Consider the following 18,555-nt stretch of genomic DNA (forward strand, 5'->3'; position numbering starts at 1 on the left):
AAAAATGCAATTTGGGGGTGACTTGTTCCCATGTATGATTCCACTTAATGACTCTCTTAGGTTTCAGGGCTCAGCCTGCCATTGGCCATTGCTCCACTCAGCCGTGAAATGGTTCCTTTAATTTGTGGCCAATGCTGCTGTTGGGATAGCCTGTGTCTCTAATCTGAATTTAGCCAGTTACCAAGATTTGATATATGGATAGATATGCCTCATCATTACTCTATCCACCCATCCTAAGTGATTTGTTTTAATTTCTTGATCTCCATTTCTCAGTTTTGGCTGAGTGAGAGAGAAGCAGCTGAGTGCAGCGGAGCAGAGGAAAAGGTGAGCAAAGAAGTTTAGCAGTAAAAGTACAGTGTAGGTTACAGACTATCAGCGAATAAAAGGCTGCAGCTAAAGCTCCTGTGTGTGTGGTTTACCATCTGCATTACAAGTGAAGGTGGTTATTGTGCTGTGGCGTTGTCGATGATGTCATGCAGCTCGGGCCGCTTACTTTGAGGACACACACTGCAACACATCATCTCAATACGCCATCTCTGTATAACAGAAAGAGGAGCGTCTGTATTTTTGATGGTACTGAAAGTCTTACCATTGGGATTTCTAAATACCCTGGTATTCTGTAATACCTTGATACCGCCCAAGCCTAGTGGGTATGGACATGGTCTTAGCCTCTTTTCACTGACTACTTGTTACCTTTCGGACTGGCTTAAAATGTGTTGTTGCTTTTTGACTTTAAAACAGCTTTTCTCAAAATCTGAGAAGCAAGCTGTTCCTAGAGCTCATTGTTACTATAACTGTAGTCATTTATTTAATTCATTCTGTATTTAATACTAAGCGCTTTGTGTATAAAATGATTTCTGTAAAACAGCCCACTGTCTCCTCCAAAGGAGGGATGTGTATGTGTGTGTGTGTGTGTGTGTGTGTGTGTGTGTATTTTGTACCTGATAGATATCTCCAAAGTGTTAATTAGATTTGTCAGCAGCTCCAAACACTCAACCAGCCCTCACACCAGCCCTTTACAAGCACCCACACACACAAAATAAAACCACCCACCCCTACAAAAGCGTGCGTGCACACACACACACACACACACACACACACACACACACACACACACCATCATCAAGCCTAATCCCTTTAAACACATGTCCATATACACACACATTCACAGACATACACACAAAGACACACTTTTTTATCACACCTTTTAACCACTCCACCAGAGCAGTAATCACCACACACACTTGCACACTGACATGCCAGTCTTTTTTCACATGATGAATTTGAATTTGAATGAATGAAGCCTTTCCTCAAACGTGCATGCACTTCATCTCACAAATACACAAGCACATCAACACACACACACTGAGCTGTGGTGTCAAGAAAAAGCCAGACAAAGACATGAGGAGCTGAAAGCGGCTGAAACAAAGAAGGCACGGGGTTCTTCACTACAGTAAAGTTGAGATATTCTGTATATTATCTATATATTATGCACCAAACATTATCTAAAAACAGGACATAATAACATGACAAGAAATGAGAAAGGAAAAGGGCAGAAAATCAATCTGTTCAGAATTCTAGATGGCATGAAAATATATGAGACTGAACTCAGACCAGCTGTGTTTTCCATAGAAAGAGATGATGGAGAGATGGGAGAGATAGATGTAATATCATCCTACATAATGAATGAATAGAGAAGGAGATGGAGGACAGGGAGGTTTCTGTTCACTGTGTCCCTAAAGGTGGACACACATCCGATAATGGACTTAATGTCATTTTACAGTTTGTCTGTGCAAGAGAAAGAAGGAGAAAAAGGCCATAGAGGGGTAGAAAGAGACCTGGGGAAATTCAATTTGGTAATAGTATAATTATACCGGAGAAACTGGAAAGGACAACTGCTTGTGTGTGTGTGTGTGAGCAAGAGGCTGCAGGACAGACTAGCCAATGGCAGAATGACTTAAATCACCGTGGTAACCTCAAGGCAGATGGGCCCATGCTGGCAAATTAGGCCTTGTAGCCAGGCTTACCGGCACACGCTCAGACACACAGGCCACAAAACAACCCCACTGACATTAGACAAAAGTAAATCTTTATGTCCTGATAACCAATGTCAGAATACACTGCATAGTGGGGAGTTCACTGTCAAATTAGCAAAAGCAAAATATCAAATGAAGCAATACAAAATTCCAAAGACTGAAAAGGTGCAGGATGAAGCCTCATCTTAGTATGGTCAACACAAAACAATTAGGCACCAATCAATAGAAGAACACAGTCAATAGATTTTGAGTGCCAAGATACTCCGCTACATAAAAGGATCTCTGAAAAATCGAGCTAACCCATTACTCACAGTTTTTACAAAGCTACATTATGGTAAGCTTTACAGTTTTTCTCGATTGCTTAAACACATTTCTTGAAATTATTCCTCTTCTTCGTGACACACTAAACACAAATCCACAGCTTCTCACCCTATTCCCCAAACACTCTATTTTCAGGTCAGACTGAAGCTCTCCACTCAAAACCATTCAATCTTGCTGAAAACCAAACTTTGCCCTCAGACATCACACACAAGCCCTCAGAAACACACACTACAACAAATTCTTGTACAGGTGTTGAGATAAATTCAAAAAAAATACTACAAAAACTGGTTGTTAGTAATGTTGCTTGTGGTTCTTCTCTTCTCTATGTCTTCCTTCAGATTTCTCTGGATTCCTTGTTCCAAAGCTGAATGAACTGACTCCGGCCCTTTTATCTGCCTATTGAAGGTTCTGATTGTTGTGTTATTAATTATGACTCTTTATGTTTCCACCTGGGTAGTTGTGCGCTAATTGAGCTAAAACAATATTGAATGTTAGTGCTTTCTTAATGACCGCATGGTGCAGGCAATGACAAATGAAGGGATTTGTGTGTAGAATTTAGGGAAATGGTTGTCCAAACTGAAGCTGATGATACTTCAGCTGTATACCATAATAGCTGGTTACCATCAAAAACAAATCATTGACTATCAACAGCGTGATAGTATATAATTATCTTTGGTCCAAAAGAACAGTCAGACCATCAAAGATTCTGATTTGTGGAATGCCTCACATGTGAACTATTGAGCTGTAAGTGACTTTACATTACTTTAAGGAGTCTTCCAAGAAGATTTTTGCAATCTAAGCGAAAGGCTAAGGTTGATAATTGATGTTCAGGCATAAAATGACAAATTTATACCACATGCTCTCGAAGAATATCTAATTCATGTTTATTCATTCACTCTTTCAATAAGTCACTTGGGAGCTTACAAGGCAGACTGCTTGATTTCCATACCCATCTTTGACTTTTTTTATTAGGCTGTTGTTTTTAAAATTTTTATTAATTAGAATATAAAGTAGAGAAGTTGAGAAGGATTTGTTTTTGTGTGTACAGAGAGATGAAGTCTGTAAGGGTTAGTCAGGCAATGAAATAGGACCTTGGGGCATTATTATTGCTGGGTGCACCTTGTTCCTGAGTCAGGTCTAGGATGCATGCAAAAACACACACACACACACACACCATCCAGCTGGTGGCCACACTTTGAAATGTTGCCCTCTGGATTATATTTACAGTATGGCTTTTTGTTCTGTGGATTCAGCTTTTGTTCCATTAAAGCACACACACACACACACACACACACACACACACACACAGATAAAACACAGTGTTTAGAATTTTGGCTCTATCCCTTTCAGGCCTGTATTTTCTTCCTCTCTCTCTCCTCTACACACACACACACACACACACACACACACACACACACACACACTCTCCTCAGATGCAAAGCTTTGATAATGGCAAACACACCTCTAGCCTCCAGACCCCCCCCCCCCCCCCCCTTATATCTCACTACTCCTTCCTCCTCCCACCTCCATCCCTCCTTCGCCTTGTGGGACTGTTGCCAAGGAGCCCTGGTGACCGGGGAGTTTTCTCATTGGACAAGGCAGAATGGAGGGGGAGGGGAGGAAGAATATGGAGGGGGGGGGAGGTGGTGAAAAAAGTGTGGAGAAGAGAGGAATAAGTGAAAGAGGGGAAGGGGTGATACAGATAAGCCTAGTAGAAAGGAGATGGAGCAGGAGCGATAGAAATGAGCGACTTTGCATTAGATGGAGACAAAAAATCAAATATGATGAGATCATGTTGGCAAAGAGAACAAAAGATTGACAGAGATGAAGGAGAATAAAGGAAGAGCAAGGGAGAGGTAATTTAAAACATGATGGGGAGTGTGAGTGTGTGTGTGTGGGGGGCAGACTGTACCCTTTCATTTATTTTGGCTGGCACAAAGGAACATTACCTCTGGATGGAGACAAACAAACAACCCCCCCCCCACACACACACACAGGTAGGCAGGCTTCTGTGAAGATTCTGCCTTAATAAGCCATTTCCAGTTGAGCAGAGCTGCAGTAGTCCTGTCATAAGCCTCTGGCTGAGCCCTCAGAGCTGGCCTAACATTTATTTAACCTCCAGCTGGCTGCAGCCCTCTCATCTGCTTCACTGCATGCTCACTGATTCACTACGAGTACAGTCGGATCGCCTGGACTTGTGGGTTGAAAGATAAATACTTTACAATGTGAAGAGCATTATCGCATAGGAAAAAAATATGGTCATGCTCATTTTAAAATAACACAGAAATAAGAGTTACTACAACATCATAGAAACAAATGGTTAAATCATGTATAAATGAGTATGGAGTGGTAGACGTTTTTTTCAATTGCTAACAAGAATTGGTCAAAACTGAAGCCACTTTTTCAAAACTCTTCACACAGTCTGCGTTACCAGCACACACACGGACATAATGGACTTAATGTGATTTTACAGATTGTCTGTGTAAGAGAAAAAAGGAGAAAAAGGCCGTAGAGGGGTAGAATTAGACCTGGGGAAATTCAATTTGGTACTTTACAACTTTATTGACTGTACTAAAGTATATGTAACAAGATTGAATCTGAAATGCAGAAATTTGCTTCAATATTTTTTCAGTATTTTTCTATATTATTGCATATCATTGACTTGAAATATGAAATGTTGAAACAAAAAATAATTCTTGAAATTGTGGTGCTGCAATACAGTTTTTCACTTGTTTCCACAGTAACACTGGTCCTGTGACACACAACCTGTAATTCATGTACCAGCCCCCTGAACTGATTCTGCGAAAATACAAGCACATTTCCTGCTTTACACCCAGACTGCAGTTTTACAGTACAACCACATTCAAAACACTAAACTCTACGCACATAGATATATCTATATATTTCTGTCGGGTTTCTGCAGAAATGCAGGACATTTGGCATAATTCTGTTTTGAATGTGTTTTTAACAGTTTGCACACAGGGTGTTAGCATTTGAACAAAATGCGCTGCAGACATAGTATTTTGCAGGTGGTGAAGTAGTAATGAGAAAAGAGTTCATGGGGTTTGGAGAAAGTGGTAAATGCATTTTGTGTGAAAGCAATGAAAATTGATTCAAAGGTTGGTCCAGTTTTGACAATGGGACTTCAAGTTTTGACTAATGCAGGTTAGCAATTGAAAAAAAAACAAACTGTAACATGGTCCTTTTGTTCTTATTTTATACTATATTGGAAAGCTTTTGGTAAATATATTTGGGTGGCTGCCAGCTCCCAGTGGGTGGGTGTGGTTTTTGACTGCGAACAGTGTGCCTGGAGGGATGACTAAATGGCCTCTTTGTATGTCATGAATACGTGATGTTGTGACAAAGGTGAGAGGGGACGTCTTTAGTGTGATTTGGATGTCAGCAGGAGGTCTTCAATATTTCAGATGAAGTATGAAGGAGGGTTCTTTGGTAATTGCTTTAGAAATACACCAAATAAGAAAGCTGTTAGGAAGCCTTGCTGCAAACGGGGTCCCAGTGATTTTTATGCCTTTGAGCTGTCGATAAACAGAATCTCTGACACACAAAACAACCTTGTTTACGTTCTATCAAATATGCATTTTCTTTAACATAAAAATGTGGTTAGAGGCAGTGACACTGACATCAAACACGTGCCAGAATGTCCTGTGTTCAAATAAGGGGTTTTCAGGTAGAAAATCACTGCTAACAGTTACAGTTTTTTCTCTGCTTTACATTCAGTTTGTAATTTTACAACACACTTTTTGCAAAACTTTAAACACAACTCACTGCTTTACTTTACTAGGATTATTCTTAATTTATTCTTATTTCCAAGTTCTTTAAAATCTGGTATTAATAGATGGAATTTGTTAAAAAAGTGCTCTCTTATGCTTCTATATTTATCACTTTCAGGAGCAAATGTGTCTCTGTCTCCACCTCACCTGTTGTACAGTGCTCACATACTCTATGTTCTTTAGGTAACCAGGACTTTTTGTCTCCCTTGTTCAGTTGCAAGGGTGTGGTCACTGAGTCTGTACTTGGTAAGACGCTGCCTCTGCTTGATATCTCGAGATATCCAGCCATTTTATAATCTCTGTTTAGGTCCAGATAACATTCTAGTTTGTGTTGTTTTTTGTCTCTTCCTTCCATGTTCCAAATAAATATATTTGCTTTGAGTGATAATTTGGTTTACTCTAATTGGTGTTTGTAAAGCAGGTTTCAGGCCAGTGATTAGGGATTATGGGCAGGGAGACAACATTTTCCAAATTGGGCCCCTCATCGACACCTACTCCGATACCACCATCACCCACCCTCCTTTAGTTCTAATACAAATACTGGCAATTTCAAAGAAGCTCTTGGCCATTAGCCTTGAAGTGACACAGATGGAGTCGCTAACGACCATTTCCAAATTCAGTGTAGACTCATCCAGGCCATGCTCGCATTTATATTCAGTTACTCAATATGATAATAAAGGACAAAAGGTCGAGTTTTATTTATTTTGAAATCTTTCAAATTAAACTGTGACAGTTATATTTCTACTTTTAACTTAAAGGAAAAAAACTGAGTATTAAAGAAAAGTAAAATCGCACATTAAAGAAATTGAAATTGTGAGTAAAAAAATAAATGTAGGCATACTTCATCTATCAACTTCAATCTTGAGGGCTAGATTAATGAAAGTATTGGTCAAATTATATGCAACACTGAAATACTGTATAGAGTATATGACTGTGTCAGCTGAAATGATAATAATAACATAAACAGAGCCTTTGTTATGTATAGCTTATTGTATAGTAACTATATTTGCAGCTGTATCCTATGACCAGTGTCGTGCTGCTGACTAGTGTTTACTGTAGGTCCATTTTCTTGAGGTTGCTGCAGGGGAACTGGTGGGTGTTATTAATCTTTATTAATATAAAAGGAAACACAAAATTCAGGTGACAGCTGAGGATTCAAAGTACAATAGAATAAAATGCAGTAAAGCTCTCGGGCATTCTGTGTTGCTTTTTGAGATATGTTTTCTCCTGATCTTTATTTGTCATTATACAGCACAAGATTGTAAAACAAAATAAATGTTTGTAGTCCCTTCATGCTACACACACAGAATGTAACAGATTAATATATTAATATTTGAATACACATTAAATGTGTATCAGTTATTTATTTATTTTTCACTGCGGGAGAAAATTGATGTATAGTGTGAGAGCGTGTGAAAACTGTCAGTTGCGTGAGTCCCACGCTCAGTGCCTGAGAGCTATGGTGTTATCATTACTTATAGGTTAAGCTAGCTAAAGCTTTATTTGCTAGTCTGACTAACTGTCAGCTCCTCGCCTTCGCCTGTCAGACATATGTGATGCCTCTTAACACTTTTGGCCAGAAATTTGGCCATTGCCTCCCTATGATTTTAGTTTTCTCTGTGTAATTTGGCTTTCTTTTCTGGGCCCCAGACAGGCTGCAGTGTTGCTTAAAGTGAATGGCATACATTAGCGGGTCATGCACATCTTCAGTGTTTCGACCATACCATTTTTACAATAACAGCGGGGGGTGGGTTATCAGATGACAAGTATGAAATATGTTTTAATGATAACAATACATGAAAATACATGTATGAATTGTTTTGGTAGTGATATAAGACAGTAATTAAAGTGTTGTACTTGATCCCATTAAAGGGTCCACCATTTTTTCAATGGGCCCCCCCTGGGCGTTGGGCCTGGGTCATCTGTACCATTTGATCCCCCTTGCAGCAGTCCTTGCAGGGTTAGAGAAAGGTGTGTGTGACATGTTGCAGGATTTGTTAGTGTAGTTAAGAGCCTTGAATTGGAGGGAGTCTTGGGGACTTGATCAGAGGTACATCAGATAGTTTAGTGCTCTTTTTTGCGTATCTATTATCAGTGGAAACTAATTCCGCCCCACACGCATTTGTAGGAGACTTTCAGGATGTTTCTTCTCCCATCTGGTGTAGTTCTGATTACTGAGTGGACCCCAAACTTCACTTCCATAGAGCGCAATCTGCTTAATAACACTGTCAAAGGCATTTAATTGGCATACTTAAATTATAGAAGTTCTATTAACAAGCCTTTTCTTTTAGTGCTTTCACTGCCGTACAGAAGTTCCCTGATGCTGTGATTTGAAGGCCCAGGTAGGTGTAGTTTATTGTATGATCTGGGGTGGTGTTACCTAGAGAGAAATGATGTCTGTTATAGTGATGATTTGAGTTTTTTGGGGGTTTACTGCCAGGGCCCAATTCTGGCAGTATTGTTCCAGGAGGTCTAGCTGCTGCTGTAGTCCCTCTTGAAGGTGACAGAAGCACCAGATCATCTGCATAAAACAGAGACTTGACTCCAATTGCACTGCTACTTATTTTATGTAGATGTTAAACAGTGTGGGACTCAGATTACAGCCTTAGCGAACGCCTCTCCTCTGAGTGTTTGTCATTTTAATTCATGTACATGGATTTGATCGTGCTGTAGACCTTTCCTGCCATACCAATTTAGAGGATTCTATATTAGAGTCTATCATGCCAAATTGAATCAAATGCTTTTTTAAAGTCAACAAAACAGGGAAATATTTTTCCATTTTTTGTTTGATGTACATTTTTTTCACTGAGGGTGTGCAGGGTAAAAATGTGGTTGGTAGTGCCATGCTTTGGAAGGAAGCCAATTTGGTCTTTACTCAAGATATTCTGTTATTTAAATTCCTACAGAATAGCAGAATAACCAACCAGAGTACTGATCTTTTTCAGTCTACATCTTTAACCTATTTCCCTCTTGTCTGTCTTCCACCATCCTCCCTCTCTGTCTGCCTGCCTCCATCCTGTCTTTGTAGATGTGATGGGTAGAAACTGACAAGGGGTAACGAACTGATTGGGGTCCCCCCGCCTCTTGTTTTCCCTGTTCACACAGTATGAGCTGACTTTGGTTCACAGTTCTGGAAGAGCTGCAGAAGCTTTGGATGGCTTGACGTGCACTTGTTGTCTGCTCTGTTTGTTTTTTCTTGTGTGAGGTGTTATTGTGTGAATATACTCTACTACTAAACCAACAGTGCTATTGTGGATATGGTCACCCAGTTACCATCACTGGAAATTAATTTTGTTGATTAGGGACTGATACATAGTTCAATATGGAAATCGGACAAGGGGAAATAAGATTGTCCTTCTCTGCATGGTAGTTGTAGTAGTCATTATAGTATGCATGTCAGAAAATATATAAACATATATATATATATATTTTATATTTATTTATATTATAATATTATAATATATATATTTATATTTATTATTTATAAATGTAGCCTGTATTAAGACAGGATAAATTAAGGGCTAAAGGAAATTAGTGTAGCAATAGTAGTTACAATAGATGTTTTAGTAATAACACTCAATAACACTGGTAATAGTAGTAATAGTAGTAGCTAGTAGATGTAACCAGTGGTTGAATTACAACAAGTCCTCCAAAATGGGCTGCCACGTTCTGCTGATACCTTCAATTAACAACATTTCCTCATTATGTTATGCAAAACATCCGCATCTGGGCATAATTACTTTTGCTATTGAAATCTTTTTGTATATAACATAATGTCTAGGAGACAGAGTTGCCATATTACTTCTGCATAAAGTGGAAACACAACAACATCCTTACACCAAAGCCACGCATGGTTCTTAGTGCAGTTTAGGGGAAGTCCCGGGTTACGGGTTATTAAGTTGCTGGAAAGGAATAAAAGTCTAGTTCAATCAGAAAGCTGCTACGTGAAAGCTTAGATTTCTGTTTGATGCCCCTATGCAGGCCATTTCAACATTTGAATTCCTGGATACTTTAGTTGTAGTGCTACAGCAGTAGAAGTAGTAACATTGTTGGGTTTCATAATTTCAGTTTAAGTGTTTTTCCACATTTTCCACCCCAACAGAAATAAATATCTGTAGGAAACACAGAATATTTGTTATGTATTATTTTGCTATCAAGATGTTTTGATTATAAGCACAAAATATCAGCTTCAGTCCAAATGGATCGGGCTTCCATCCTCATGTCTGTCAAGTCGTGCTGATAACATGTCTTACAGGTATTCCCAATGCTGCAGGTGGCAGTCATCATTTATTAAGAAGTCTCATAAAAAGGCTGTGTACAGGAAGTGCTTCACTCAGGGATTGATTTATCTTGGATGGAGCTGCAGGGTGCTTCTCCTCAGGGTTGGAAAAACATACACAGACACAGACACAGACACAGACACACACACACACACACACACACACACACACACACACACACACACACACACACACACACACTTGACTAGATAATCAACTTTGCATCCTCTCTTCTCTTGTTTTTACAACTTCCCCTTTCTCAGCATCTTCCTTTTCATCTCTTCCTTCCTGCTTGACTCTCTGAGACATTTTTTTTATCACCTTTCTTCCTCTCTGTCCATCCCTGTCTTTCCCTCCTGCTCTTTACTTTTCGGTCTTTCTATAAAATAAAACCAAGAAACCTGCTCATCTTCCTACAGTATCCCCAGTTTATCTTCTCTCCTCTCCCGCTCTAATCCACCCTCCCTTTCCATTCACTCTTTCTTTCCCTTTCGATTAAAAGTAGGTCATTCTGCAACATTGAGCTACAGCTCCTGCCAACCAAGCATGACATCCACATATACACACGTATCGCCTGGCAACTACATGTTCACCCTGCACTTCCTCCATCCCCCATCCTCATTTCAGCCATCTTACCTTCCCTGGAGGTTGTGCTGAGTACACAGGGCTGGGTTTGCAATCTGAGGCGGCTTTGTTTTGTCCCTGTTCTGCTGCCATAGAGGGGCTGAGGGTTAATTGAGCATAGCTTTGTTGTGGAAAGTAGGGTTAATTTCACTAAAACATACATAATGTCTGTAGATGTTCAGTGGAGGGGTTAGTAACAGTCAATGCTGAATATTAACTAAATGTTCTAATGAGAACCAATGTGTGAAATTAGGGTTACATTAATTATCTTAATTAATTAATTAACTAATTAATTGATTGCCTTACATTGATGTTTTGTGCTAAATTCACCTTCAGGAAAAGCTTCAGCGACAGCATTTAGACTGCTCATGAATGTTCATTTTAGACCATGGAAACAAACATACAAAAAAAGTCCCAAGGTCCACTTACCAGCAGTTTCCTGAGCTTTCAGCTGGTTCTCAAGGTCTACCTAAATGGATGGCTTTCAAATGATGATCGTTAGATGCGGTTGAGAGCTCCAGAAAAAGATAGCAAGTTAACCTTTTTGGCAAGCATTTATACTTATGGGACAGTGACGACTTTTCATTCTACTTATGCCATGATACTAGTATGAATTACTATTACTGTTTCTACAACTATGCAAACAAAAAGCAGAGTCTGCAGAATGGCAAAAACACCCGGATGTTGTGCTGATTTGGAATAAACACTCCAGTATGCATCGGACCACAATGCTCTAGAACTGCAGCATCCCTTCATCAGTGGTGTACAAGGAGGAAATAACACCTCTGGAGCATCTAGGGCTTAAGTGTCTTGCTCAGGGACACAATGGTAGATGTCTCACAGTGGAATCAAACCCAGGTCTCCCACACCAAAGGCAAGCATTTTATGGATGCGCCATCACCACCCGCTACTGTGATGAACAGTATGCACATTCAGTGCAGATTTGTAGTACATACTGCATATTTCATACTACAAATTCAGTGTTTGGTGAGTCCGACACTTCTTTTTGTCTTTTATATTCTCATAAAATTGGGGTTGGCATGTTGAACAGCAAACTGCAGCATTTTAATGGTTTGCTTACAGTTTTTTACTATTGCTATGACAACACTTTATGACAATACTTTTATCAATCACACCACTGGCAAAACAGTTAACTTCACACTCAAAGTCACACATTGTAAACATTGTAAACTAAACTCCAACACTAATTTTCAAAATACAATAATACATTTACTCAATACACTATATCTACCAAAACACTGAAAACATGTCCTAAAATCAAATAATTCTTCCAAAACACTAACACACGTTCTCTTCCAACAGGAACATTTAGTCAGTCATAGTACAATGTCATAAAAACACTAATTTCAGGTGGAATTACAGAAACTGCATTATTTTATATGTCAGGCCTGCCCTTATACAGTAGACAGTATATTGTATTGATCACAGATTATGCTTTGCACTGCAGTTTCTTTAGAATACATGGCAAAATTATTTACACTTTCCGGCAGGAGGAGCCCTAAAAATAAATATTTGTGTTTCAAGTCACAATATGAAAAGCTGTTCACGTTGAATTTAGCCTATAAGTTCGGTTTAGAACATGATGTTATCTGTTCTGACATACAGTGTGAAAGCATTTGTAAATTTGGCAGTTTTGTTCTTGGTTGAGCTTGTGTGTAAAAGAATTCCAATCATTTTAAAATTGTGTCACTGTATGCATTTTGTATCAAAGCAACAAGAAATGTGTTAATTGTATAGCCTACACAGAGGGATGTTGTGCAAACTGTGTTAAGAGTTTAGGAAAATTGTTTTAAGTATTGAAAGGATTGTCAAAGCGATCGTAAAAAGCTGAATTGTCGGTCTTCTAGATTACATTACTACTCATAAACACAGAGCTGTTAAGTAGCCAGCTCTCACATCTTAAATTTCAGAGCATCTCACCAGCACATAAATGCATCACAAGTCAGGGTTCACGCTTGCAACTGCATTATCACACAAAGATAATGTGGTCACAGATGTTATCACCACATATATTTGCTGTGATGGATTACCCAGCATAAGCAAGTTTTGCATGTTGATTTTCAGAAATTAACTGAACTTGATGGTTTACATTAGGTAGGAGAAACATCTACAATCTACAGCACTGATGTATGCTTTAGAAAATGTGGATAATAAAGAAGAGAATATCTTTTTTGTAGCAATAAAACAGAAAAAAAAAGAGAACAATTATCTGGTGATGGAACCCAAAGCTAAAATACTTCTTAGGATGACAAACTAGAACGAAGCAAATAATAGTTAACCAGTTTAGAAACATCATAATCACATAATTTCTGTGCTTTATAGAATATTAAATCTGGATTCACAAATACTACTTATATTATGATGCTACACACAAACATAAACCGAACACCTCCCACTCTTTTCTCAATTACCTCATCAGCTCATGAGTGGCTGTGATGGCAATCCCTTTAAAGATCCTATCCCAAGGAAATGATGTCAGTGTCATTTCCCCCACACCCTCTTTAGCATGTGACCCGTGACCTTCTAGTGTGTGGATGAGCTATTTATTGCCATGACCTCTCAGTCTGTGTGTGTGTGTGTGTGTGTGTGTGAGCACAGTAATGGACTAGGTTCAAAGGCCATTGCTGAAGGGGCAGGTTGGGAATGTATGGCGGGGTGGGAGGTAATATGCATGTATCGAGGTGTACATAACACACACACGGCTACACACACACAGACACACACACACACCTCTGGGACATTCATTAGTGAATTGGTGAGTGCTAGACCTGTTTTGGATCAACAGGGAATAGCAGGTGATAGACTGGACATCAAAGTGCACACATTAACACACACACACACACACACACACACACGCACACACGCACACACGCATGCACGCACTCCTTACTGTCCCATGTGGCTGATGAAAACAGGTCAGAGAGAGGGCGTGTTTGATGGAGAGAATTGACAACATCAGTCGTTTCTTTATTCACTTCGCACATTCAGTACAGTCTTAAATATGTACCGTCTGTGTGGAAACGCACCTAGTTTACAGCTGGACACATGTTTATACTGTTAATTTAGAAAGATCGATCAACTTCACCTCTGTCAAAATTCTCTAATTTGCTAATAAGACTTTTGGTTGTCTTTAAATTGAGATTACTAAATAGTGTAAAATAGACAGTCCAGGATGTCAATACTTGCAAATAATGTATACTGTAGTATTGTAAGACAATCTGTACGACTGCAAGATAATTTGATAGCTGGAGGATGTTATTGGGGTGAAATTGGGTCAGGTTCAGGCGTTTTCCCAAGCACAGCTAAGACAGTGCTGCTGCTAAACAAGATGACGAGGACAGTCTCTGATGTGTGTATCAGTAGTATTAAACAACAGCACAGCCTCATTTAACATACACATTCTCCTTAAGTAGGGCATACATCTAGTGTGCCCTTTGGTAATGCACTTAACCCAGTTAAACATTTCTCCCCCAGATGTTCCATATGTGCCATACTGTAGTCAGAGAGAGGAGTACTGCGTAAACGCATATTGGATGAACTCTTCCGTAAACAGATCGAGTTAAGGATGATGTAATAGCTTATCAATAGTGACATTTGGAAAGTTTAAACACAATTAAAGTTTTATAAGGCGTCTGAATAAATAGATAGATTTAATTCATTCAAACAGTAAGAAGAATTTCTGTGTCTTCTCATATTTGGTGGATGTGCAGTGTCGCGGACTGAAATGTGCTCTGTTCATTTTCACAGCAGCTTAGGTTTTGCTTTCATGACTTAAAGCAAAGAAAGGCGTGTTAGGGGATTACAATGGAAAACAAATTACAACCAAAATATTCCACAATGCATAGGCCCAAATAGCTAATTAGCTGAAATATATAGAAAATGCATAAAAAATAATGAATGCAAAGTTTGCTCCTGAGAAAATGTAGTGGATTCAGTGTCAACAACTGCAATTATCAATCATTGCACCAAAAAAACACATCTTGTATGGATATGTATGCAGTTTGAAAGAAAATTAGGCCTACCAGATCTCTGTAGCCCTAGCATAACACATCCGAACCTTGGACTGAACGGTCGGTGGTTGAGTTGCATTGTGGGTAATGCAGACACCAGGTTTTGACAAGGAAGAATGCATGTATGATGAAAGCCAGCAAGCCGGCTACACATACAATAAAAATTACATCAGAAGATTTAACAAGCAGCCCACCACAACACCTAACACACAACAGCAGAAAATAGAGAATGTACATGCTGGAAATGGACTTGTATGAAAGCACCATTTTGTTGCATCTGAGTGTGTGGGTGTGTGGTTTTATTGTGTTGACTGAAACAGTTTTGTCACTGTAGCATAACACTGTATTGGAGATGTAGTGTGTTTTTGTGTGTGTTTTAGATTCCCATAGAGGCTTTCTTCTTTTCCTCCGGGCAGACTGTGTTAGTGTGTGTTTCTGCGTATGTGTGAGTGTGTGCATCAGCAGCAACACAGACAAGACGGACAAAAAGAAAGAGGGAAAGAGCATCCTGTGATCCTGAGGGCAGCGGCTGGCATGCAGACGTGCTCTTTGAAAGCTCAAACACATAGTTGAAGAAACAACACTGCTGCAGACAGTCTTGAGGCGTGTGTGCGTGTGTGTCTGCTCTACTGTATCCTCTGCTTCCTTCTGCGCTCAGACTAACAAAGACTAATGAGCATCATATGGCAGGAGTCTTCACTTCTTTTTCAGTGATTCGCCATGTGTCAAGGGGTCCAGTCAGAGAGACCCACAATGAGCGCAGATATTTCTTGTTTCAAATAGCATCTGGTTCCATCTGTTGAACTTTGGTGTGAAGACTCAAAAGGTTGTAATATTGTACATTCGTTCTCTTTGTGTCTCATCAGGTCTGCCAAGTGGTCACGACAGACAGACGATAACTGTCCACATCAGTGAACGTAAGTCAGTGTTTCTGTTAAATCAGTACTGCACGTTAGACTGAATAGACTGCGTAGACCACTAGTAGACTACTATGTTAGTAATGTACATTCACAGTGATCTCATCTGCAACCCTGATTCTTTACATGTTCTTTAAGCTCATGTAAGAGGCAAAATACTTCTTCATATGTCCTTATGTGAATGACGTAAATGTTGCTTTGTATCATTTGTAGTCTTACAAACTGGACAAAAAATCTGTCTGTAATTTTTGTGTTGGACTGAAAAAGTAGCCCAATTATAGTTAAAGGACACCTGTTATCCTGCATTTCCATCCTATATTCTATAGTTCGGTGACTCCTTTATAGCAGCAAAATCATTTTCTATCTTATGGTGCTTTCAAACCAAAAGCGAAACGAGCAAGCGGGGCGGTGAGTTTACATACAAAGTCAATGCAATGTAGAGCCGCAATTTCCTGTCGGGGCCGGCGACGCGAAGGCAACGCGAAGGAATTCGCGTGAGTTGAATATTTTCAACTCAAGTGAAGAAGTCGCATGACGCTGAGTCGCAATAGTCTACCAGTGTTGAGATTGTCCGTACGTCACCGAGGCTTCAGAGCAATGTGTGGAGAGGGCCAGGCAGAGCGGGGATTGAAAATCTGCTGTCCGGGTGAGAGCTGCTAAACGTGGGGGAGAGGAGTAGGGAGCAGCGCTGCAACCATTGGACAAATAAACCCCCGTAGTTGGTCGGATTCTGCTCTGACAACTACGCCGTTTACTTGCGGGAGGAGCTCGGAGTTAACTGCTTTTATAAAATTAGCTTTTTACTTTAGTTTTTGGGATTTCAACGTTGATTTATCTTCGCTGGAGCTTCTCAGCAGCTAGATTCCATGCACATCCGGTTCCAGTGTTGTTGTTAGCATTGTTAGCTTTGTCGGACTGTGACTTCATATTTATATAAAAAATGGACAAAACAGGACATTGATGGGAGAAAAGAAAGCGAGGAGGGTGAACTACCTGGTGAGTTCAGAAAACACGTGTCTGTAACTTTATTCCAGCTATTGTTGTACTTTACTGTGACCAAGTATAGCAATAGCATAGCCCTGATTGATCCAAACTCCATTCAGAAAACAAACATTTTAGAAGTTGTTGTCCTGCTGTCTTGCTGACAGACCTGACAAAGTATGAATTCATATGTTTAACAAATCTGCATCATATTGTAGTTATTTCAGCATCAGTTTAATCTGTTTATTGCTATTTAATCACAGCAAAATGTTTACTTTGGGTTCATACAGTTGTAGTAAAGGCGAGTTGTGTTTATTCACGTTATTGCGTTAAAATCGCCTTCTCGCGTTGTGTGAACACTTGCAGCAAATGTACTCACGCGAGGAAAGCGTCGCGAGGCGAAAATTCGCAGTTGGTCTGAATGCGGCATTAAACTGGCCCTTCATGTAGGCCTTCATTTCAGCCTCTGTCTGAAACAAGCTGTAGATGCCCCTGTCTCTTTTTCGCCATGTTTAACATGAACATCCAACAGTTTAATATTATAGATAAGTCATAAAATATGGCATAATAGGTCTCCTTTAAGAACATGCCCCAGAAAAGTAGCCCAATGTTTCATTTAGGAAGGGTTTTGTGTATTTAAATCAGTTTCTATCAGTATAATTAGTTTGACTAATAAATAATAGGAGTCAAAAATATCAGTCACCTGTTTCCCGAAAATTGCAGGTTAAAAACATCCAGCTGGTGAATATTAAACTTAAAAGTAACCTCACAAGTTGTTGACATGTCTAGTTGATGACTGCCTTTTGCCTTCAACACTTCCTGACAGGAGAAACCTGGTTTTCTGTTGTTTTCCTCTGACTGTTCAACATGCTGCTTTGATCGATTACTGTAAAGTGTGGAAGTCTGACCAATCACATTTCTTTATCCATATTTTTAGTGTAAGTGCTTGTAATTTCAGCAGGGAATGGCCACCAACTAACAGGAAACATCATAAAACACTGGTGTCATTGTGGGTGTGTATTCCATTCCTGCTGTTGCTTATTTACCAGTTTGCAATTTACTTTGACTGCTTGCTTGCTTGTACCTTACTACTACTGTAGCTACAGTATTTATTTATTTATGTGTGTGTGCACGCAGTACTCTCAGTAGCCATGAGAGCACTGTGGTGCTGAGGATAATTGTGTGTGATGGATGGAGGGCTATTTTTGGGGTGTTTGTAGAACACAATTGGTTATGCTGTGTTCGGGGTATGTATGGAGGTCAGAGAAATGATTGAGGGGGCAGTTAATGTGTTAATGCTTCCAGCTTAGCCACTGTCCCAGATAGATAAAAAAAGAAAATATTTGTCTAGAGAAATATACGGGTTTGTATTTAGAATGATCTTTTTCAGCAAGACAGTAAGAATTAGATTTTTCACGGACTGAAATCTGCCCATTGGTGATAATAGTGACCATAGTTGATTTATACTGCCTTATGCAATAACTAAATTACCCACATTGAGTTAGTAAGGTTACAAATGGGAATTTGAAATTGACTCGGTGCAATGCTTTTACTGTAATAAGTGACTTAATCAA

General features: G+C 39.5%; 1 protein-coding gene across 15 annotated transcripts in view; it reads left to right on the forward strand.

Annotated features, from left to right (window-relative positions):
- Nucleotides 1-18,555, forward strand: part of nfasca (neurofascin homolog (chicken) a) — a 152,698-nt gene that overhangs the window by 65,981 nt on the left and 68,162 nt on the right. For all 15 annotated transcript variants that reach the window (XM_038696458.1, XM_038696463.1, XM_038696465.1 and 12 more), the window contains exon 2: nt 15,950-16,000. The gene's annotated coding sequence lies outside the window, so the exon portion shown is untranslated. The remainder of the gene's footprint in view (nt 1-15,949; nt 16,001-18,555) is intronic.

Source organism: Micropterus salmoides, unplaced genomic scaffold, assembly GCF_014851395.1.
Source record: "Micropterus salmoides isolate LMB-PRFRI ecotype aquatic unplaced genomic scaffold, ASM1485139v1 Ms_hic_scaffold_4, whole genome shotgun sequence".
Classification (NCBI taxonomy): Eukaryota; Metazoa; Chordata; class Actinopteri; order Centrarchiformes; family Centrarchidae; genus Micropterus; species Micropterus salmoides.